This window comes from Delphinapterus leucas, chromosome 1 (assembly GCF_059928025.1).
Source record: "Delphinapterus leucas isolate spDelLeu-1000000601 "Yukka" chromosome 1, BTC_Dleu_Yukka2, whole genome shotgun sequence".
Lineage (NCBI taxonomy): Eukaryota > Metazoa > Chordata > Mammalia > Artiodactyla > Monodontidae > Delphinapterus > Delphinapterus leucas.
Window position 1 is genome coordinate 94351489 of NC_143129.1, and position 23261 is coordinate 94374749.

Consider the following 23261-nt stretch of genomic DNA (forward strand, 5'->3'; position numbering starts at 1 on the left):
CCTCAGTCTGAACTCTGCCACTTGGTAATTATCAAATGCTCTGCCGCAAGAAATAATATTCTTTATATTATTTCTGCAGTTCATTCATTCCTTTAGATACTTTAGGTTGTAACACTGGATTAAGACAGACTTTCAGAAAGTGAGTCTTCAGACCACCTTTTTTTTTTTAATTGAGGTAAAATACACATAACATAAAATTCACCACCTTAACCTTGACCACACTTCAGGGGCCACTCATAAAACGTCTTTAACAGAACAGAGCTTTGGCATTTTGACTTCTGCCTGCTGTTATACGAGAGCCTGGGGAAAGTCCCCTTTATGGGACCGGAGACCCTCTGACATCACCATGAAACAGGTGCTCCTGCTGTGACCTGCAGCTATGGGTTACTGTGACACTGCCCCTCGTGGCAGGGAGCCCCGTGATGCCCTACACGGTGTGATCGCAAGAGGCCATGTACAGCCTGGCCAGGAGGGGAAGACAGTCCTCAGCTCAGTGGATCCTAAACCAGTTCTTTAGAAGGATGTTGCAAGAAATAGCCTCCTGAAACCTGTCATTGAATTTTCCCTTGTGAATAATGTGGATAGTATTCACCATAACAGGGTCCTGCAGGAAACATTCCTCTAAGGGATCATTACCAGAACAGGGGCAATTTCCCGAAGCCACTTGTTCATTTTCAAAATTGTATAGGTACAGAATTGCATAACAAATTGTACTTCACTCCTTGCCTTTACTTCTAGGAAATGTACCCCCAAATTTTGTCATTTGGAAAGAACTCAAGGTCTCACAATGTTCATTCTGTGTTAATCTGGCCTCTGACTCAGCACTATTTCTCTTCCTTTTATGGTACTTTTTTCCCAATTACCTTGCTTTTTAAAACTTTGTATGTCTTTTTATGTCTCTTGAAATGCCTCTTGCAAAAAGGGAGAGACCAGAGTGGGCAAGGGAGAGACATGGGCACCTGAGAAGTACAACTGTTATAAAAGAAAGCAACACTGAACAACATACATCGCCAGACACAGAACTGTTTTGCTATATGGGCCAAGAATTTTAAATGGTGGGCACTGTCGCTGCCCTCCAGCCAGAGGCCACCAGGAACACAGATGCAGTGGCCAGGCGGGTTTATTGATCTTTGCAGCCAGGGAGAACACTCAGGGACCCACAGAGTGTCTCAGGAAGAGTGTTAGAAAGACTCTATCAGGGCATTTGGGTTCTGGTTGGCTAATCTGGGAGAAGTCCAAGGAAGCAGGGCCTACATCTAGATTTAATGCTGTCAGAAATTTGCAGGGGATGGGGAATGGGGGCGGCGATTCTGTGATTGGGTATTTTGTGGGTAACACAGTGACCTTGTTTTTGTCTGTGATTAGGTAAAATGATGGAGTGATCTTGTTTTGTTTCATTTTATCATGATCTCAGAGTAACTGTGAGGTTTTTACTCTGTGGGATTATTGGTCGAAGAAGAGAACAGGGTCCTGCTGTCAGCATCAGAGCAGCTTGCAATAACTTTGAGGTCTTGCTCTGAATGTCAGATCAGTTCCGGACGCCAGGGACTGCTTTCTTTCTTTCTCAGCGCCACACCCAGCCCCAGTCTTTGGGCCAAGGACAGACAAAGTCAGACCACAGGACGTTAATTCAGGAAATCCAGATTTCCTCCAGAGATTTTGCTAAGAGCAGAAGACTGTGCATTGAGTGTAGTCTGCAGTTAAACTGAAGTTAATCTTTTCCTCTCCTTCTGTTGCAGGATGAATGGTTGAACTATCTGATGTGACAATGGCGGTACAGTCATATTTAAGACTCAGGACATGGGGACTTCCCTAGGGGTACAGCGGTAAGGAATCTGCCTTGCAATGCAGAGGACACAGTTTCGATCCCTGGTCAGGGAACTAAGATCCCACATGCTGCGGGGCAACTAAGCCCGTGTGCCACAACTACTGAGCTTGCATGCCTCAACTAGAGCCTGTGTGCCGCAAACTACAGAGCCTACGCGCTCTGGAACCCACACGCCACAACTAGAGAGAAGCCCGCATGCCACAGCGAAGAGCCTGTGGGCCTCAACTAAGACCCGATGCAGCCAAAAATAAATATAATTAATAATTAATAAAATAAATAAATAACACATCTAAATCTTTTTAAAAAAGACTCAGGACATGATACATTAGCCAACTGTCAAATAGGCAATTATCAGAAACAAAATGACTTTCAATCCTTGTAATACATCTCCAAACCAAAAGGTAAAGTACTACTTTCCTTTTCAGGAAAACAAAGTAATTAAATTATCTTCTTAAATAGAATCGATGCTATTAGTTGTTTAATTGACATAAGTTGATAAATTGATATCACAATGTTAATCTTTTTTTTTTTTTTTTTTTTGGCTGGGCGGCATGCAGGATCTTAGTTCCCTGACCAGGTATCAAGCCCACACCCCCTGCAGTAGAAGCGTGCGGTCTTAACCACTGGACCACCAGGGAAGTCCCAATATCAGAGTATTAATCTTGACCTGAAGTCTTGAGCAGAAGCTGTCCACTTCTGAAGTCAGCAACTTCTGGAAGATTCCTAAGAATCTCAGTTTAAGATTTCCAGTGGAGGGTTTCCCTGGTGGCGCAGTGGTTGAGAGTCCGCCTGCCGATGCAGGGGACACGGGTTCGTGCCCCGGTCCGGGAAGATCCCACGTGCCGCGGAGCGGCTGGGCCCGTGAGCCATGGCCGCTGAGCCTGCGCATCCGGAGCCTGCGCGCGTCCGGAGCCTGCGCGCGTCCGGAACCTGTGCTCCGCAACAGGAGAGGCCACAACAGTGAGAGGCCCGCGTACCGCAAAAAAAAAAAAAAGATTTCCAGTGGAATGGACATCCAGTAGTCAGAAGGAAGTGTTTATCTTTTGAGGTGGGAAATATTAACCTAAGGATCAATACTTTGGAGTTTTGTTGGTCTGTTTTTAACTGTACCTTAATAGGTCATTTTTATCTAAGTTCAAGGGCAGTTTATCTCGGGTATCTTTTCCAGAACACTTAATCTCCTGTTGCAAATGGTAAGTGAGTGGTTTGGAAATGTAGCTTGTAACCATTGATGATAAAGCTGGAGGTACTGTATCTGTTCCTTGTAGTGCTTGATCATATTTCATTGCAGTAGGATAGAATTTAGATTGAGGGTGAAACTTTTAAAGGCATGGACCAGAAATGTATTAATTCATAAGGGATAAACTGTGAGTCCCAGAGGGGGTTGATCAAACTGTGAGTCCCAGAGGGGGTTGATCTTATACACCTTAAAGCCAATGGCAATATTTTAGGCCATGGAAGTTTAAGGGAACTTATTAATTTCAGTATTTAGAATTCCTTTAGTTCTATTTTTCTTAAGGACTGTGGATGATAAAAACAGTAAGATTTGGAGTTAAAAGGCAAACATTATAGATTTCCTTAATAATGGTACCAGTAAAATGAGTGTCTGTCATTATTAGAGAGATAAGTGGAAATTCCCCAGGCCAGAAAACAAAATCAAGCAAAAAAAGATTTTTTTTTTTTTTTTTTTTTTACAATTAGAGCCAAAGCTCTCTGGCAAGGGAAAGCTTTAACCTACTCTGAGAAGAAACCAGAAAATAACCAGAACATAGTATTTATAATCCATTGCAAGAGACATTTGTATAAAGTCCATTTGGAGGATTGGAATTTGGTCCTTGTCCGTATCCTACTTTTACAATTTACCAGGAACACATCGTTGGCAGTAGGATGTGTTTTAAAAACATCTTTGTCAATATCTTTAAAGTTACCCCACCACTGTTTGTTTAGTATTGTCAGTGTATCTGCTCCTATAAGTAATATCATGAAGCATTTTTGCTAAGCTCCAATTTAAATTATTTGATGTTATGAGTCAGCCATTCTGAGAGCACCAAAAGTTATCCTTATGCAACTTTCCCCACTTCTGAATTTTTCCAGTTTCCATTTTTCCAAATTAGGGATTTGTCTCTGACAGTTAAGAATAGCCTCTTTGAATTTCTCCAAGGCCTCTCTTTTCTTTACAATTACAGGAGCAATTGTCTTGGTTACCACTGCTTATGTAGCAGAATGGTCAGCTAAAAGCATTACCAGGAGGTGGTGGGTCTTGGTGCTTTGAATGAAGTTCTACTTTTATTATAGCTATTTCTTTAGGTAACAGCAAATCAGCTAAAAGGTTTTTCATAACTTGTCCAATTTTTATGTGTTTTGTCAAAATTAGAAAACTCTTCACGTCTAAAGAATTCCAAATTTGCAGACTACCCCAAAAGCACATCTACCATTAGTATACATGCTTGTTCTTTTACTTTTTAACCAGCTGGCAGGCCAAGCTGAGGGCAAGTATTTTAGCCTTTGGAGCTGATTTAATTTCTGGACTGGTCTATATTTTAAGGGTGAATTTAGATCTGTGATAGCATTTTAAAATACAAACAAAATTAGGTAAGGGCTAACCAAGAGAATTTCCAACAAAATGATTTAAGAGTATGAGAAAAGCACTGAAAGTTATGAGAATCATTTGGTTAAAAAAATAAAAGGAACCTCTGCTAATCTGGGCATAAAATAATTTAGTCATTTTACATGAAAGATCAAATTCTAATTTTACTCCTTTGGTACATTATTTTTGTAACAGATTGTAGTAAAGGATCTATTAATATTCCTTTATTTGTATGTATTTAGGCATATGTAGATATATAAATATAAAATAGATAATTTAAAGCTTTTAAATATAGCTTTAAAATATAATTAACTTCTCTGTATATTAACTAAAACAATATGTGTCATATTAAATTTATCATTTGAATAAATTGTAATAATTTTTCTAAATAAACAGAAAATCACCTCTTATTCTGTATATATACCTATATCTCTCTGCAATTACTATATCTAGGACAATTAACTAACTACACTAATTATTATCTTTAATTAGAGTAACAAATATTTTTTCTTGTTTTTAGACACAAGAGAAACTCAGAGGAAAGAAAGTTTAGAAGCCATCCAGCTGTTTGTTTGTTTTTGTTTGTTTTTTTTTTTGCGGTACGAGGGCCTCTCACTGCCGTGGCCTCTCCCGTTGCGGAGCACAGGCTCTGGACGCGCAGGCCCAGCAGCCATGGCTCACGGGCCCAGCCGCTCCGTGGCATGTGGGATCTTCCCGGACCGGGGCACGAACCCGCGTCCCCTGCATCGGCAGGTGGACTCTCAACCACTGCGCCACGAGGGAAGCCCTTCATCCAGCTTTTTTTTATGAGCATTTATTTCACAGCATGTAAACATTTTGAGGTGGCCAAAACAAATATACATGCATTAGCATCCATATTCTGTTACTTTACTGGCATTTTAAGAAATAAGGACAAATTAAAATTATGTTTAGTAACCCGTGTTTTTGTATCTTTCCCCTCCTCTTAGAAACCACCTTAGTTCTGTCTGCCTGGATGCAGGAGCTCTTGTCCGACTCCAGCTGGGTGATGCTTGGTCTTTGACCAAGTCCCAGAGGTGCAGGTCACACTGAATGTTTTTATGGATGGTCACACTATAGTTCTCATGTTGGCTTTTCCATCTGAAACTGTGCCCCCCTCCAAGCCAAACAGCAGCCCCATTCATCCTTTCCCACTATAATGCTCATTCCTGTGTATCTTTCTAACTGGCACAATTTCACCAGACAATTTGAAATTCCACTGGCCACTTTTGGGGAACTTTACGATGGACAAATTGTTCATTTGAGAGGCACCTTAAAATAAAACAAACAGGACTTCCCTGGTGGCGCAGTGGTTGAGAATCTGCCAATGCAGGGGACACGGGTTCGAGCCCTGGTCTGGGAAGATCCCACATGCCGCGGAGCAACTAGGACCGTCAGCCACAACTACTGAGCCTGCCCGTCTGGAGCCTGTGCTCCGCAACAAGAGAGGCTGCGATAGTGAGAGGCCCGCGCACTGCAATGAAGAGGGGCCCCCGCTTGCTGCAACTACAGAAAGCCCTCACACGGAAACAAAGACCCAACACAGCCAAAAATTAATTAATTAAAAAAAAATAGATAAAATAAAACAAACAAAATCCCCAACTGTCCACAAGTGAGCTTTCTTTAATTAGTGTTAGGAAGCTAGCTTCTAAAAGTAATTCAGACTCAAAAATTTCCTCCCTGAAATATTCTTTAGCTAGCGCAATTACAGAACGTGAGAAACTGTCTCCCTGATCATCTCCTTTAGACATTAATCAGAATTAGCTCGTGATGTTATTCTAATTCCCTTCCCACTTTTTTGTTGATGGTTTAACATCAAAATGTAAACCAAAATTGGAAAATCACTCCATTGCACGAACTTCAGCTTTTGGTTAAGCATTTTAAAGAGATTTTGAAGACCAAAAACAAAAGAACTGCCATAAGAAATTGTTTGTCCTATTTGTCTAAAGAGATCACTTTGTTTAACATGGGATACATGCCCTCCTTCATACTTTGAGGGTTAGTAGGTGCTTATGCTTTAATCTTATGGCTACTTTTTGTGTCCCAGACAAGGTGAGAGCCTCAGAGCTGGGCTGGGATGTCCCTCTTTAGTGCTTACTTAAGCCCCAACTCAAACCTTGAGAAAAGTAATGGTGAACGGTGACACCTGTCAAACATGAGTTTTTGGAGTCAGACCACACCTTGAAGTGGGGAAGGGAGAGGATTTACCCGAAGGGGATATTTGTTCCCCATTGGCTCCACTAATGGTCAGAGGACTGGAAGAGAAGGATGGGGGAGGGATGGAGTGGGGAGTGAGGCAATTTGACCTGGAATCCCAGGTGTGGGGAGCCATGCTGATAGAGGCTGAATTTGCATCTCCTGTTTAAAGTCTTCTGAGAGTTACATGGGACTCTCAGTAAGGTTTGTGCCTGTGGCTGCTACCCGTAAACCCTCCTAGAGACACACTAGCTTCTTTGGCTTAGCTGCCTGAGGTTGAGAGATTAGTTTCCTCATCTGTTCAATGGGGATACTAACAGTACCTACCTCATTGGGTCGCTGTGAGGATGAAATGAAGCAGTTGGAGCTGCCTGGCACACAGTGTTAGCTGTGAAGATAATGATGAAAGCAATGATGGTAATTCCTTCCATTATTCTCACACTTGGAGGAAGGTCTTGTTAACTGCTTTCCACCTGCTTTCAGTTCAAGGCTCTGAAGTGGGAACACTGGGGTATGAAGGATGTCACCACAGGAGACTGCTGTGCCCGGCTCGAGGCCATCACCCTGGAGTCAGAGCAGGGGAACAGGAGACACACATAGAGCAGTACTCTGGGCAACTGGCAGAAAGAGAGTATATATGAGCTGGCACGTGGGTCAAAGAGGCTCCTGCCATTCACAAATCGGTGTAAAAATGAAACGTTATCTCAACGTAGATTGGGAACATACAGGTTACAATATCCCAAGTAGTTCTGCACAGCAAAGGAAACAATCAATAAAATGAAAATGCAACCCACAGAATGGGAGAAAACATTTCTAAGCCATATATCTCATAAGAGGGTAACATCCAAGATAGGGAACTCATACAACCCAATAGCAAAACCCCCAAAAACCTGATTAAAAAATGGGTAAAGGACCCAAATAGACATTTTTTCCAAAGATGATATACAAATGACTAACAGGTGCATGAGAAGGTGCTCAACATCACTAATTATCAGGGAAATGCAAATTAACACATTGAAATATCACCTCACACCTGTTAAAATGGCTATCAGAAAGATAAGATATACCAAATGCTGGTGAGGATATAGAGAAAACGGAACGCTTGTGCACTATTGGTGGGAATGTAAATTGGTATAGCTTCTATGGAAAACAATATGGAGGCTCCTCAAAAAGTTAAAAATAGAACTAGCATATGATCCATCAATCCCACTTCTGGGTATTTATCTGAAGGAAATGAGATCACTACCTCAAAGAGATACCTGTGGGGCTTCCCTGGTGGCGCAGTGGTTGAGAGTCTGCCTGCCGATGCAGGGGACACGGGTTCGTGCCCCGGTCCGGGAAGATCCCACATGCCGTGGAGCGGCTGGGCCCGTGAGCCATGGCCGCTGAGCCTGCGCATCCAGAGCCTGTGCTCCGCAACGGGAGAGGCCACGGCAGTGAGAGGCCCGCGTACCACAAAAAGAAAAAAAACAGAGATACCTGTGCTCCCGTGTTGATTGCAGCATTATTCACAACAATCAAGACGTGGAAACAACCTAAGTGTCGACAGATGAATAGATAAAGAAAATATGGTGTGTATATATATATATATACACACACACACACGGGAATAATATTCAGCCTTGAAAAAAATAAGGAAAAGGAAATCCTACCATTTGTGACAACATGGACGGACCTTGACCATTATGCTAATTGAAATAAGTCAGACAAAGAAAGACAAATACTGTATGATCTCACTTATATGTGGAATCTAAAAACACCAAACTCAGAGAAGCAGAATAGATTGGTGGTTGCCAGGAACTTGGAGGTGGAGGAAGTGAGGAGGTGTTAGTTGAAGGGTACAAACTTATAGCTGTGCGAGGAACAAATTCCCGGGACCTAACGTACAGCACGGGGACCATAGTAAACAATATTGCATCGTGCACTCAGAAGTTGCTCGAAAGTCTACTCAAAGTGAGTAGATCTTAGATGTTCTCACCACACACTGTGCGGAAATGGTAACTATGTGAGGGGCTGGATTTGTTAACTAACCTTGCTTTGGTACTTATTTCACAACATATACATACATCAAATCATCACATTGTATGCCTTAAACTTATGCAATGGTATGTGTCAATTATATCTACTTCCATAAAGCTGGGGAAGAAAATCCCAAGTAAGCCTCCTGAGCACATTAGTTCTTCTCACAGAATCAGCACAGTAACTCTAAATGCACCCTTTCATGTCTTTGTCATATAATCCCAAGTTAAGGAAACCTGGCAAGACAGACGAGCAGTTTGTCAATCAAGGCCCGCATCAGAATCACCGGTGGACAGAGTCTGTGAATGCACTTCCCTCAACTCTCCCCCAGACCTGCTGAATTCGAATCTGGAGAGGGTGGTGGTACAAGGCACTTGCATATTTATTCCAGACCCACAAATGCTGCTGATGGGCAGCGAGGGTTGAGAGGCCCAGACTGGAGAGAACATCCCCAGGCTGGGCAGGGCAATGCTCAAAGCCCTCCAGGCTCCAGAACCAGAGAATGAGCGGTTCCGGGGCTGAGGCGGGAGGGGAAATGGTGAGAAGTGGGTAGAGGGAGAGGAGGGATGGCACAGGGAGGTGGGGAGCAGAAGAGCCCCCAAAGTGAAGTGGAGACCCAGCCACACCGGTGGCTACTCTCTTTCTAGCTTATCCTTGATTTCTTTCCAAGTTAGTTTCTTCTCTAACAGATGACCCCTTGTAATAGGGAAGAAACTTTGCTATTACAAGTTAATCACTAAAGGGATTAGTGATTACAAGTCACCTGTAAGCTTAAATTATACATAATGGCCCATCTCTGGGAGCCCTGCCTCCCAAGTAATGAGCATTAAACTAAAATACCTTTGTTTAGCTCGCAGGAAACACCCTGACCAGGCCCACCTGTGAATGACTGCAGGGAGGAAGAAACTAACACATGCCCTCCAGCTGACCAGAACCAGGACTTTACTCCCCAACCTTTTAGTATAAAAGAAGGCTGAATTCTAACTCAGGCAAGATGGTTCTTCCAGACCATCTTCTAGGTCTTCCAGCTTTCCGAATAAAGTCGCTATTCCTTGCCCAACAGCTCGTCTCTCAATTCATTGGCCTGTCGTGTGGTGAGCAGTACAAGCTTGGACTCAATAACACCCTCACAGGCTGCCCAGAAGGAAGGGCAGGTTCAGACACTATCACACCCATTTCTCACATCCTCACTGAACGTGCAGAACACGCTTGGACAGCCCAGAAGGATTTCCAATTGGATGCAAATCCACCAGCCTTCAACCCTGGAGATCTAATTCCCTGCAACACCCTTGTCAGGAAAAACTAGAGTCTGCAAACTTGTAAACCAGACCTTTTATTGAAATATAGGAAAATTGTATTCTGTGAAAATGGGAAATCAAGGGTAGGTGAAGCTAAGTGCCCCAAACGTAACTCTCCTGAGGTTACAAATATCTACAGATAGCCAAGGTAAGAAAAGCTCCAAGTAAGCAGGTCACAAGAAGGGAAAGAAACTGGTCAGACGTTCTGTGAAAACAGGCAGTGGGGAGACTGGGAATCCAGAGGCTTGCAGACAGCTTCTCACTGTGGCCTGGGTTCCAGTCCTGACTTGGCCCTTTACCAGCTGGGGAATCTTGGGCAATTACTTAATCTCTCTGCATACTTGAATTTCCTCTGGCAAACCTCACAGGGTTTGTTCATTCACCGAATTTGTACCAGGTATCAACTATGTGGCAGGAACTCTTGTGAAATTCAACAGTGAACAAAATAGACAAAGTTCGGATTTCACAAAAGCCATTAATGGGGGGTGGCTTGGGAAACTGAATCTCCTAACATGTGAAAAGCACTTTGATCAGTGCCTTGCACGTGGCGAACGTTCCGTGAGTGTGTGTCATCCTCAGGCCGGGCCTGGCTCGCTGCCTGTGGGGTCTGCAGCCACTCTCCTAAGACTGGGGCCTGAGTGCTCATCTAAGGCCCCTCAAAGCTCTGTTATTCTCTGAGGTTTGATCCCACATTTGGCTGTGGGCCTTTTACCTAATTCCTCAGAACAACGCTGCCTCTGCCTCACCCAGCCCAGATGGAGGGCCCAGCTCCTCAAACCAGCAGAAGTTGGAAATGGCCTTTCTCCTACTTTTGTCTGAGGGTGCAGGTCCCTAGCACCATGTGGCAACGCCTCTCCCCTGCACCCTGAAATACCCCTCTCCCTGACCTCTGCTCCTGGATGTCTTGGGGAACAATAACTTCTTGGCAGCCAAAGATGTTTGGAAAAAAGCTGTCTTCCTCTGTAAAGGAGGGGTCTGTTTGCATTGACTAATAATCCCAGCCAATATTTCTGAGTGCCAATCACATCTACTACATATACTCTCTCAATGAATTCTCAAAACATCTCTCAATGAATTCTCAAAAATTACATATTTCTCCCCCCATTTTTATGGATGAGGAAACTAAGGCTCAGAGAAATTAAGTAACTTGCCCAAGGACACACAGCTAGTAAGTCACTGAAATGTTTTTGATTAAGTCCAGCCAACCCCAAGGCCCAGTGCTACCCAGGACACCACACTGCCTGAAAAGCCTGCAGAGTGAAACCACAGGACCGGAAGATCCGACAACAATCCAAGACTGTTTCCAAACACTGTGGGAGCTGATACTAGACAAACTTGGCAGTAAGCAAAGGACCCTCACACACAAAGCACAGTGGATATTTCTTAGAACGCTTTGTGTCCGTTGTATCCCTTATCGGCAAGAAATGCAACTTCACAAGGCCAGAATATTTCAGTGTAAGTAGATCTTATAAACACTTGAAGTGGTGTCACCAAGTTAACTGATACACCCGAGAGAGACCATAAGCCAGAAAGAATGTGCTGGAAAGATTCAAAGCAGTGGATTGGGGCGCAAAACCCTCACTGGGCTGCAGAAGACCCATTGTATCAAACCTTTGGGCTTTTGCACATCATGATAAGATTAGTGAAGTAAACTTCTAAGTACAAAGAAAGTGCCAGAGAAAGGCTGGGACCATATGGAGGGAGGTGTAAACAAAGAAGAATAGAGAGCATTGCTCATCACCCAGTTCTACAAGGATTGACCCACTGCAGTTGCGGACTGACAGCACACTCTGTGCTCCAGACAGAGGAAATGACTATAATAACAGGATGCCCTGTGCTTTGGACTTGCAGACCTCTTAGATGTATACCTCAAGAAGAATTTTAATGACCTCATATTCTTGCACCTTCCCATACACAGGAAAACACTTAAATCATTAACTTGAGGTATCTGTTCTTTGTGACTAGCAGTGATCTTTTGCCAAGATGTATGCTTGACTGTACATATTCCCTAGCTAACAATCACATATAAACTGGCTTCTCCCTCTACCTCTTTGGATTAGTTTACTCCAAGCTACTGAGCGACTGTCTTCTGGGCTACAGTCCTCAGCAAGATGCTGAATAAAACTTAAACTCACAGCTCTTACATTGTGCATCTTTCTTTTGGTTAACAGTTTTGGTGACCACAAAGGGACCCAGAGCAAACTTCTCTCCTTCACCTGAACTCTACAAGAATCCAGAGCCTTGGTACCAGCAAAGTCTCCTTGTGCCCATCAGCAAGTCCAGTCAACTGGGTAAGTCTCTCCTGGCTTCAGATCTCACATCTTGGTTGATGATCCTGAGTTTTATTTGATGGCTGGTAAGCTCCTTGCTATGAGGAGAAGGTTTCTCTGAACTTAAGGCAGTGCAGGAAGAGGTACCTGGATTCTCAGTTGAAAGACAGTGAGAAAGTTGCTCAGTTGAAAGACACTGAGAGGGTTTGGACTGGGTGACTAGGTAGGGGGCTGGCCTGGTGTTTTTCTTTAATTAGCTACTTTAACAGAGTTTGTTGGAATAAAAGTGAAGATATCATATAAGAGCTTTCGGCTCCAAAGATAAGGGACAGAGCTCCTACTGGCCGGGTACAGCCTTCTAAGACAACTGAGAAATTTACAGGAGTGGTGGAGGTGAGTCCACAAACGTGCAGTGGTCCCATAGAGAAAACCACTCAGTGATTTAAAAACTGCTTGTCTAAAGTGAGAGAGTGGCGTGGACACATATACACTGCCAAACGTAAAATAGATAGCTAGTGGGAAGCAGTCGCATAGCACAGGGAGATCAGCTCGGTGCTTGGTGACCACCTAGAGGGGTGGGATAGGGAGGGTGGGAGGGAGGGAGACGCAAGAGGGAAGAGATATGGGAACATATGTATACGTATAACTGATTCACTTTGTTATAAAGCAGAAACTAACACACCATTGTAAAGCAATTATACTCCAATAAAGATGTTGAAAAATAAATAAATAAATAAAATAAAAACTGCTTGTCTGAGAGACACACACGTAAGGATTGACCATCCAGTGCTCTGAGAGCCACAGTGGTTTTAGACTGCTGCAGTGAGAAGCCAGACACATAAAAGAGCTGAAACGACTCTCGGGTGACACCTAGAGGAGTTCAGCTCACAAACAGCACACCAGCCTGCCACACAATTTTCAATAGTAATTTTATCCTGACAAACCAACACTGAAATGGGAAACAAAGGCTTCAACTAAAAAGAAAAAGGGGCGCCAGATTGTCAAACCCCGACTAACACCCCAGCCGGGTTTATGTATGTACAGAGCTTATAATACTTAGAAGTACTTACTTAAATGAGAACTAAAGGAGATCTCGCCCTGAAATTGTCAAGATGGGGCTCCAAATTGTTTGTGTGTGTATGCAGCTAGAGAAAGCCATCTTGAAAAAAACATCTTTTCAAAGTTCTGACCCTAAGGGAACAAAAGTCCTTCTGGGGGGAAATTACATTTATCTCCCTGTGCCTTTGAGATGTGAATGTTTCTCCAGGTTTTCTCAGGACGCTCTTATCTAGACCATCTCCAATTCCTGAGACTGAGAGGGAAAAAAAGGGAAAATAGGCCTTTTAAAACTCAGACAAGTAGGCTTAATTTATTCCAACTGTTATTTATAAACTAGTGAGTTTTGTATTATACCTGTTTCATAACTAAAACCTTAAAATGAGAGCTATGCCATCTCTGTGTCTATCTATTATGTCTGCGTATATACTATAGATATGATATGTTTCTAACTCCGGAGAGTATTGCCAAAATTAATTTGTAAAGCAGCTCTATTTAACTGGCTTAAAAGTAAATGCTTATGAATTAATTTTTTTTTTTTTTTTTTGGCCACACCGTGTGGCTCGTGGAACTTCCCTGACCAAGGATCAAACCCATGTCCCCTGCCGTGGAAGTGTGGAGTCTTAACCACTGGATTACCAGGGAAGTCAGAATTAAATATTTCTAAATGTAATAGAAACTAACCCAAATTCTTTTAAGATCACGTGACCTAGGATTAATCCTTAGTAAATAAAAACAAGTTTGTTGGTTGGTTTAATTAAATAGGCCTATCTGTCGAGTTATCAACATTAAATGTAAAACTTTTATTCTACCTAGGTTTACCAAAAATGAAATGTTCATGTTATCTCTTTAACAAAATTTGTCAGCAAGAAAACTAAGTTGGTATGAGAATTTTTTCATAAGTAAATTAAATGTAAATGAGATTAGAGCTTTTAGGCAAACTTTTAAGAATAATTATGTTTATGGTATGTCTACTTAAAAGCAGTTTCTCCAGATCTTTTTAGTAACTTGAAACTTTAGAGTTTTCCTACATTAAATTATGGGAATTCATTGAATCTCCAGATTATTTCCAAAATAAGATAAAATACTTATGCATTAATTGCTAAGCAAGTCTAAATTTACCTACTTTTGTATTCTTACTAGAGAAAAAAAAGAAAAAAAGAAAGATGTTTGAGTTTATCGGACACACATCTTGTGCCACATTGAGGAAATAAATTATGCTGTGAGGAAATGTGTGTTTCTAGAGGCTGTGGAATGTGTTCATAAGTTTGCCAATCTACAGACTGCTAATGTGAAAGACAGTTTATAATTGCTTCTTAGTTTTCACTAGAAATTAAGTTTTTTAAAGGTTAAGAATTCTAATTAATATGTGTGATTAAAACTACTAAAATTAATAAGGAAAAACATCTTGGTATGCAAGGAAACAAAGGTATAAGGAATGGAAATGCATTTTGTTAAGGGGAAAAAAGTAATTTTGTCCTAAAGAAAGGTTAAAAAGAGAAAGAGAGAGAAAGGGAAAACAGAACAAAATCTGAAGATAACAAAGAAGGTTGTAAAAGGTTTGTGGAAGAAACCCTGAGAAAAGAGTTTTGTGCATGGTCAGAACTGGCTAAGTTTAGAATGAATTTAATTGAATGAATGAATTTTAATATTAAAAGTAAGATGGTACAAAACTAGAAATTGGTTTTCTATTAAGAGGACAAAGTTTTCTTGGAATATCAATCTGCTTTTGATAACAGATTGTAAAGTTTCTTTACCTTTTAAGTAATCTGTTGAAACTTTGTGTATTTGCCTTTGAAATCTTTATTGTCACTTTGGTTAAGTGAATAAGCATTGTTTCCCAGTGACCTATGACTCTATTTGGCCAAGTGTTTTAAAATCTTTTGATATCTTTGACAAACTTTCCAAAATCAAATTCTAAATGAAGTCCTTTTGACTCCTAGCTAACTTTGGAACATTTCAGAGGGGCTCTGAAAATTTCAAAGAAAGATATTAAACTAATTAGGCTTATTTGGTGTATTAAATTACGTGATAAGCATTGTCAAATCAGTGATAATAAACCCTCTTAGGTTATATTGTATGGACAAGTGTTATTAATATAAATGCTCTAGAAATTATACTAAATTTGCATATGCCCTGGTATAATGCTATCAGTCACAATTCTAGTTATTATCTTGAAATGTTGTATGTCACAGAAAGAACCAAATTTCTTTGTCAATTGCATCATGATCAGATCTTTAACCGTGCCAGTTTAAGTCTTGTCATTTACAGACAGTTATCGTGTTACTCTGATGCTTTTACAAAAGGCCTTATCTTCAAGGCAATTCATAGAAAGAACGTTTTGACAAGTAGAGGTTTCTGATAACTTTTAGACCATACCACTGAACTAGGTTAGAAATTATAGAACTCCAGTGGAGAAACTGATGGCTTCCTAAAACTGTTAACAGAAGATCAAGATCAACAAGAATTAGTTACATAGGGCTGAAGGTTTCCTTATGTTGGAAACTGTCAAATCATACTAACGATAATCAGCCTAGTAACAGTAGAAAAGTGGGCTGGGTGCCTTATGAACAATACCAATATATCATTACCCTTAAAGATAGCACGTGGTACAGAACGGACTGAGTCAGGTAACCGGGGATAAACTGGGCTGCACCTAATGGGAGTTCTTGACTTAAATTTTTACTTGTTATTAGCTATATTGTATTCGGCTTATTTACAAGATTGTTGTTTCTTGTATTTCCCAATGAGTAAGTGAGCCTCCGACAAAGATAATGATGACTAAGTGACCTGAAATTATTGACCAAATATATAGTGCAATGTAAGATTAAAATGATTGTAATAGTGTAACGCTTGGTATAGGAAGAAACAACAAGGCAGAATCATGTCCTGGACCATAACAGTCAGACAAGTGGTCCAGAGACTTTTACAGCTACCATTAGAAGGGCCCATTCCAGTCATGACACATTGAGTGGCCTGTCAACAAAATCCTCATTTGACCTAGGAATGAGCCTTCCTAGCACAGTGGGACATATTGGTCATGAAATGCCTCCCAAATCTTCGTTGAATTTATCACCAAAAGGGGAGAAACTGTAAGTAAAGAACAGAGAGCATTGCTCATCACCCAGTTCTACAAACATTAACCCACTGCAGTCGCTGACCAACAGGGCACTCTGTGCTTCAGAGGGAGGAAACGAAGACAATAACAGGATGCTCTGTGCTTCGGACAAGCAGCCCGCAGACAGTTAGGTGCACGTCACAGGAAGAATTTTAATGACCCCAGATTCTCGCACCTTCCCGTGCACAGTAAAGCACTAAAATCCTTAACTTGAGATATCTGTCCTTTGTGACCGGCGGTAATCTTTCACCAAGATGTATGCTTGACTGCACGTATTCCCCAGCTAAAAATCACGTACAAACTGGCTTCTCTCCCTGCCTCTTCAGAGCATTTTACTCAGAGCTATTGAGCAACTGTCTCCTGAGCTATAGGTTGTAAGACCCTGAATAAAACTTACGCTCACAACTCGTGCATTGTGCGTTTTTCTCTCAATCGATGGTGGCAACAAGTTGGTCTGGCAGGAGCACAAAGCAGGTTGTAGGCTTGGCTCCAGAAGACTGGACTGGGCCTTGTATGCATTCAGGAGGTCTGACCTGGGATGGGAGAAGCAGGAACCTCTAAGTAGCGATGGTGGTGATGGTGGTCTGGTTCAGGGAGTTCTGCCCTTGGTAGAGAGCATCAGGAGTTGGGGACACCCCTAGAGGAGGGGCAATGAGAGCTGTGGTCTCAGCGGGCAATCTGGGATGCCAGGTCGACTCCAGCCTGGCTGAGAACTGCCCGATTAAACATGAAGCAGAGGTTGACACAGGCTCGTGCAGAAGTGGCTGGGAGAGAAGGAAAGGCTGTGACTTTGTGACACGGAGGGGTCAGACACACCTCGGATCCCCAGATCCCTGAACCACCAGCAAGGAGACCAACTCCAACCCACCAGCCCCTGGGTCTGAGCCCTCCCACACTCGGCCTGCCTCTCAGCATCAGCCCGGCGTTGAAGGCAGGGGCAAGGCCATTAGTGCGGTAGTTGGGGGTGGCTGGGCCTCGGACCTCCATTCCAAGCTCACCCCGCTCGGTGTAGAAGACACAGCAACCTCTCAACTCTATTCAGGGTGTAGGCAAGAGAAGGAGAGGAGAGGAGCCTAGAGGGATCATCTGGCCATGGGTCAGTGTGGGGCTGGGGGATTTTCCCCTCCCCCTCTTCGTTCTTCTGGCTGGCATAAGGCAGATTAACAGGAGAAAACAAATTTATTATGTGCACACAGGCAATCCACATAAGTATGAAGAATTTCAAAAACAGCAAGGCAAGATGAAATACACACACACACACACACACACACACACACACACACTGGACCAGAGAGAAGGATACAGTAGGAATTTGAGACTTCAAAATTAAGTAAGGTGAGACCTTCAAGATGGCGGAGGAGTAACACATGGAGATCACCTTCCTCCACACAGATACATCCGAAATACATCTACACGTGGAACAACGCCTACAGAACACCTACTGAACGCTGGCAGAAGACCTCAAACTTCCCCAAAGGCAAGAAACTCCCCACGTACCTGGGTAGGGCAAAAGAAAAAACAGAGACAAAGAATAGGGACAGGACCTGCAACAGTGGGAGGGAGCCCTGAGGGAGGAAAGGTTTCCACACACTAGGAAGCCCCTTCGGGGGCGGAGACTGCGGGTGGCGGAGCGGGGGTAAGCTTCAGAGACACGGAGGAGAGTGCAGCAACAGGGGTGCGGGGGGCAAAGCGGAGAGATTCCCGCACAGAGGATTGGTGCCGACCAGCACTCACCAGCCCGAGAGCTTGTCTGCTCACCTGCCGGGGCGGGCGGGGGCTGGGAACTTAGGCTCGGGCTTCGGTCGGAGCGCAGGGACAGGACTGGGGTTGGCGGCGTGAACACAGCCTGAAGGGGGCTAGTGCGCCACGGCTGGCCGGGAGGGAGTCCGGGGGAAAGTCTGTACCTGCCGAAGAGGCAAGAGACTTTTTCTTCCCTGTTTGTTTCCTGGTGCGCGAGGAGAGGGGATTAAGAGCGCTGCTTAAAGGAGCTCCAGAGACGGGCGCAAGCCGCGCCAAAAGCTCAGACCACAGCGATGGGCATGAGACGCTAAGGCTGCTGCTGCCGCCACCAAAAAGCCTGTGTGCGAGCACAGGTCACTATCCACACACCCCTTCCGGGGAGCCTGTGCAGCCCGCCACTGCCAGGGTCCCGTGATCCAGGGACAACTTCCCCGGGAGAACGCACGGCGCGCCTCAGGCTGGAGCAACGTCACATCGGCCTCTGCTGCCGCAGGCTCGCCCCGCACGCAGTGCCCCTCCCTCCCCCCAGCCTGAGTGCGCCAGAGCCCCCGAATCAGCGGCTCCTTTAACCCCGTCCTGTCTGAGCGAAGAACAGGCTCCCTCAGGCGACCTACACGCAAAGGCGGGGCCAAATCCAAAGCTGAGCCTCAGGAGCTGTGAGAACAAAGAAGAGAAAGGGAAATCTCTCCCAGCAGCCTCAGGAGCAGCGGATTAAATTTCCACAATCAACTTGATGTACCCTGCATCTGTGGAATACCTGAATAGACAACGAATCATCCCAAAATTGAGGAGGTGGACTTTGGGAGCAACTGTAGACTTGGGGTTTGCTTTCTGAATCTAATTTGTTTCTGGTTTTATGTTCATCTTAGTTTAGTATTTAGAGTTTATTATCATTGGTAGATTTGTTTATTGATTTGGTTGCTTTCTTATATATATATAGATAGATAGATAGATATAGATATAGATTTTGTTTTTTCCTTTTTCTCTTTTTGTGAATGTGTATTTGTCCTAGGGTTCTGTCTGTCCGTTTTTGTTCTGGTTTTTTTTTTTTTTAGTATAGTTTTTAGCACTTGTTATCACTGGTGGATTTGTTTTTCGGTTAGGTTACTCTCTTCTTTCTTGTTTTTATGACTTTTTAATTTTTCATAATATTTTTTATTTTAATAACTTTATTTTATTTTATTCTTTCTTTCTCTCTCTCTCTCTCTCTTTCTTTCTATCTTTTTTCTCCCTTTTCTTCTGAGCAGTGTGACTGACAGGGTCTTGGTGCTCCAGCTGGGTGTCAGGCCTGTGCCTCTGAAGTGGGAGATCAAAGTTCAGGACACTGGTCCACCAGAGACCTCCCGGCTCCATGTAATATCAAATGGCGAAAGCTCTCCCAGAGATTTCCATCTCAACACTAAGACCCATCTCCACTCAACGACCAGCAAGCTCCAGTGCTGGACACCCTATGCCAAACAACTAGCAAGACAGGAACACAACCCCACCCATCAGCAGAGAGGCTGCCTAAAATCATAATAACTTCACAGACACCCCAAAACACACCACCAGACGTGGTCCTTCCCACCGGAAAGACAAGATCAAGCCTCATCCACCAGAACACAAGCACCAGTCCCCTCCACCAGGAAGCCTACACAACCCACTGAACCAACCTTAGCTACTGGGGGCAGACACAAAAAACAACGGGAACTATGAACCTGCAGCCTGCAAAAAGGAGACCCCAAACACAGTGAGTTAAGCAAAATGAGAAGACAAAGAAACACACAGCAGATGAAGGAGCAAGGTAAAAAACCCACCAGACCAAACAAATGAAGAGGAAATAGGCAGTCTACCTGAAAAGAATTCAGAGAAATGATATTAAACATGATCAAAAATCTTGGAAATAGAACAGAGAAAATACAAGAAACGTTTAACAAGGACCTAGAAGAACTAAAGAGCAAACAAACAATGATGAACAACACAATAAATGAAATTAAAAATTCTCTAGAAGGAATCAATAGCAAAATAACTGAGGCAGAAGACGGATAAGTGACCTGGAAGATAAAATAGTGGAAATAACTACTGTAGAGCAGAATAAAGAAAAAAAGAATGAAAAGAATTGAGGACAGTCTCAGAGACCTCAGGGACAACATTAAACGCAATAACATTTGAATTATAGGGGTCCCAGAAGAAGAGAAAAAGAAAGGGACTGAGAAAATATTTGAAGAGATTATAGTTGAAAACTTCCCTAATATGGGAAAGGAAATAATCAAGTCCAGGAAATGCAGAGAGTCCCATACAGGATAAATCCAAGGAGAAACATGCCAAGACACATATTAATCAAACTATCAGAAATTAAATACAGAGGGGCTTCCCTGGTGGCACAGTGGTTGGGAGTCCACCTGACGATGCAGGGGACACAGGTTCGTGCCCCAGTCCAGGAGGATCCCACATGCCACGGAGCAGCTAGGCCCATGAGCCATGGCTGCTGAGCCTGCGCGTCCAGAGCTCCACAACGAGAGGCCACAACTGTGAGAGGCCCATGTAATGCAAAAAAAAAAAAAAAAAAAAAAACAGAGAAAAAATATTAAAAGCAGCAAGGGAAAAACAATAAATAACATACAAGGGGAATCCCCATAAGATTAACAGCTGATCTTCCAGCAGAAACTCTGCAAGCCAGAAGGGAGTGGCAGGGCATACTTAAAGTGATGAAAGGGAAAAACCTACAACCAAGATGACTTTACCCAGCAAGGATCTCATTCAGATTTGATGGAGAAAGTAAAAGCTTTACAGACAAGCAAAAGCTAAGAGAATTTAGCACCACCAAACCAGCTTTACAACAAATGCTAAAGAAACTTCTCTAGACAGGAAACACAAGAGAAGGAAAAGACCTACTATAACAAACCCAAAACAATTGAGAAAATGGTAATAGGAACATACATATTGATAATTACCTTAAATGTAAATGGATTGAATGCGCCAACCAAAAGACGTAGACTGGCTGAATGGATACAAAAACAAGACCCATATATATGCTGTCGACAACAGACCCACTTCAGACCTAGGGACACATACAGACTGAAAGTGAGGGGATGGAAAAAGATATTCCATGCAAATGGAAATCAAAAGAAAGCTGGAGTAGCAATTCTCATATCAAACAAAATAGATTTTAAAATAAAGACTATTACAAGAAACAAAGAAGGACACTACATACTGATCAAGAGACAAATCCAAGAAGAAGATATAACAATTGTAAATATTTATGCACCCAACGTAGGAGCACCTCAATACATAAGGCAAATGCTAACAGCCATTAAAGGGGAAATCGACAGTAACACAATCATAGTAGGGCACTTTAACACCCCACTTTCACCAATGGACAGATCATCCAAAATGAAAATAAATAAGGAAACACAAGCTTTAAATGATACATTAAACAAGATGGACTTAATTGATATTTATAGGACATTCCATCCAAAAACAACAGAATACACTTTCTTCTCAAGTGCTCATGGAACATTCTCCAGGATAGATCATATCTTGGGTCACAAATCAAGCCTCGGTAAATTTAAGAAAATTGAAATCGTATCAGATATCTTTTCTGACCACAACGCTATGAGACTGGATATCAATTACAGGAAAAATCTGTAAAAAATACAAACACACAGAGGCTAAAAAATACACTACTAAATAACCAAGAAATCACTGAAGAAATCAAAGAGGAAATCAAAAAATACCTAGAGGGCTTCCCTGGTGGCGCAGAGGTTGAGAGTCCGCCTGCCGATGCAGGGGACACGGGTTCGTGCCCCGGTCTGGGAAGATACCACATGCCGCAGAGCAGCTGCACCCGTGAGCTGTGGCCGCTGAGCCTGCGCGTCCGGAGCCTGTGCTCCGCGACGGGAGAGGCCACAACGGTGAGAACCCCGCGTACCGCAAAAACAAAACAAAACAAAACAAAACTTAGAAACAAATGACAATGAAAACACAATGACCCAAAACCTATGGGATACAGCAAAAGCAGTTCTAAGAGGGGAGTTTATAGCAATACAACCCTACCTCAAGAAACAAGAAACATCTCAAATAAACAACCTAACCTTACACATAAAGCAATTTGACGAAAGAAGAACAAAAGAAAAAGAAGAAAAAAAAACCCCAAAGTTAGCAGAAGGAAAGAAATCATAAAGATCAGATCAGAAATAAATGAAAAAGAAATGAAGGAAAAAATAGCAAAGATCAGTAAAACTAAAAGCTTGTTCTTTGAGAAGATAAACAAAATTGATAAACCATTAGCCAGACTCATCAAGAAAAAGAGGGAGAAGACTCAATTCAATAGAATTAGAAATGAAAAAGGAGAAGAGACAACTGACACTGCAGAAATACAAAGGATCATGAGGGATTACTACAAGCAACTATATGCCAATAAAATGGACAACCTGGAAGAAATGGACAAATTCTTTGAAAAGTACAACCCTCCAAGACTGAACCAGGAAGAAGTAGAAAATATAAACAGACCAATTACAAGCACTGAAATTGAGACTGTAATTAAAAATCTTCCAACAAACAAAAGCCCAGGACCAGATGGCTTCACAGGCGAATTCTATCAAACATTTAGAGAAGAGCTAACACCTATGCTTCTTACACTCTTCCAAAATATAGCAAAGGGAAGCATACTTCCAAACTCATTCTATGAGGCCACAATCACCCTGATACCAAAACCAGACAAAGATGTCACAGAGAAAGAAAACTACAGGCCAATATCACTGTTGAACATATTTGCAAAAATCCTCAACAAAATACTAGCAAACAGAATCCAACAGCACATTAAAAGGATCATACACCATGATCAAGTTTATCCCAGGAATGCAAGGATTCTTCAATATATGCAAATCAATCAGTGTGATAAACCATATTAACAAATTGAAGGAGAAAAACCATATGATCATCTCAATAGATGTAGAAAGAGCTTTCAACAAAATTCAACACCCATTTATGATAAAAACTCTCCAGAAAGTAGGCATAGAGGGAACTTACCTCAACATAATAAAGGCCATATATGACAAACCCACAGCCAACATCATCCTCAATGGTGAAAAATTGAAACCATTTCCTCTAAGATCAGGACCAAGACAAGGTTGCCCACTCTCACCACTAT

The 23261-nt window shown here is 42.5% G+C and overlaps 1 protein-coding gene across 1 annotated transcript in view; it reads right to left on the bottom strand.

Annotated features, from left to right (window-relative positions):
- Nucleotides 1–23261, bottom strand: part of LOC111180067 (glutathione S-transferase Mu 1) — an 81768-nt gene that overhangs the window by 44393 nt on the left and 14114 nt on the right. Inside the window, exon 1 of the mRNA XM_022584133.3 lies at nucleotides 1–23261. This exon is cut by the window's left edge and continues 12032 nt beyond it; it is cut by the window's right edge and continues 14114 nt beyond it. The gene's annotated coding sequence lies outside the window, so the exon portion shown is untranslated.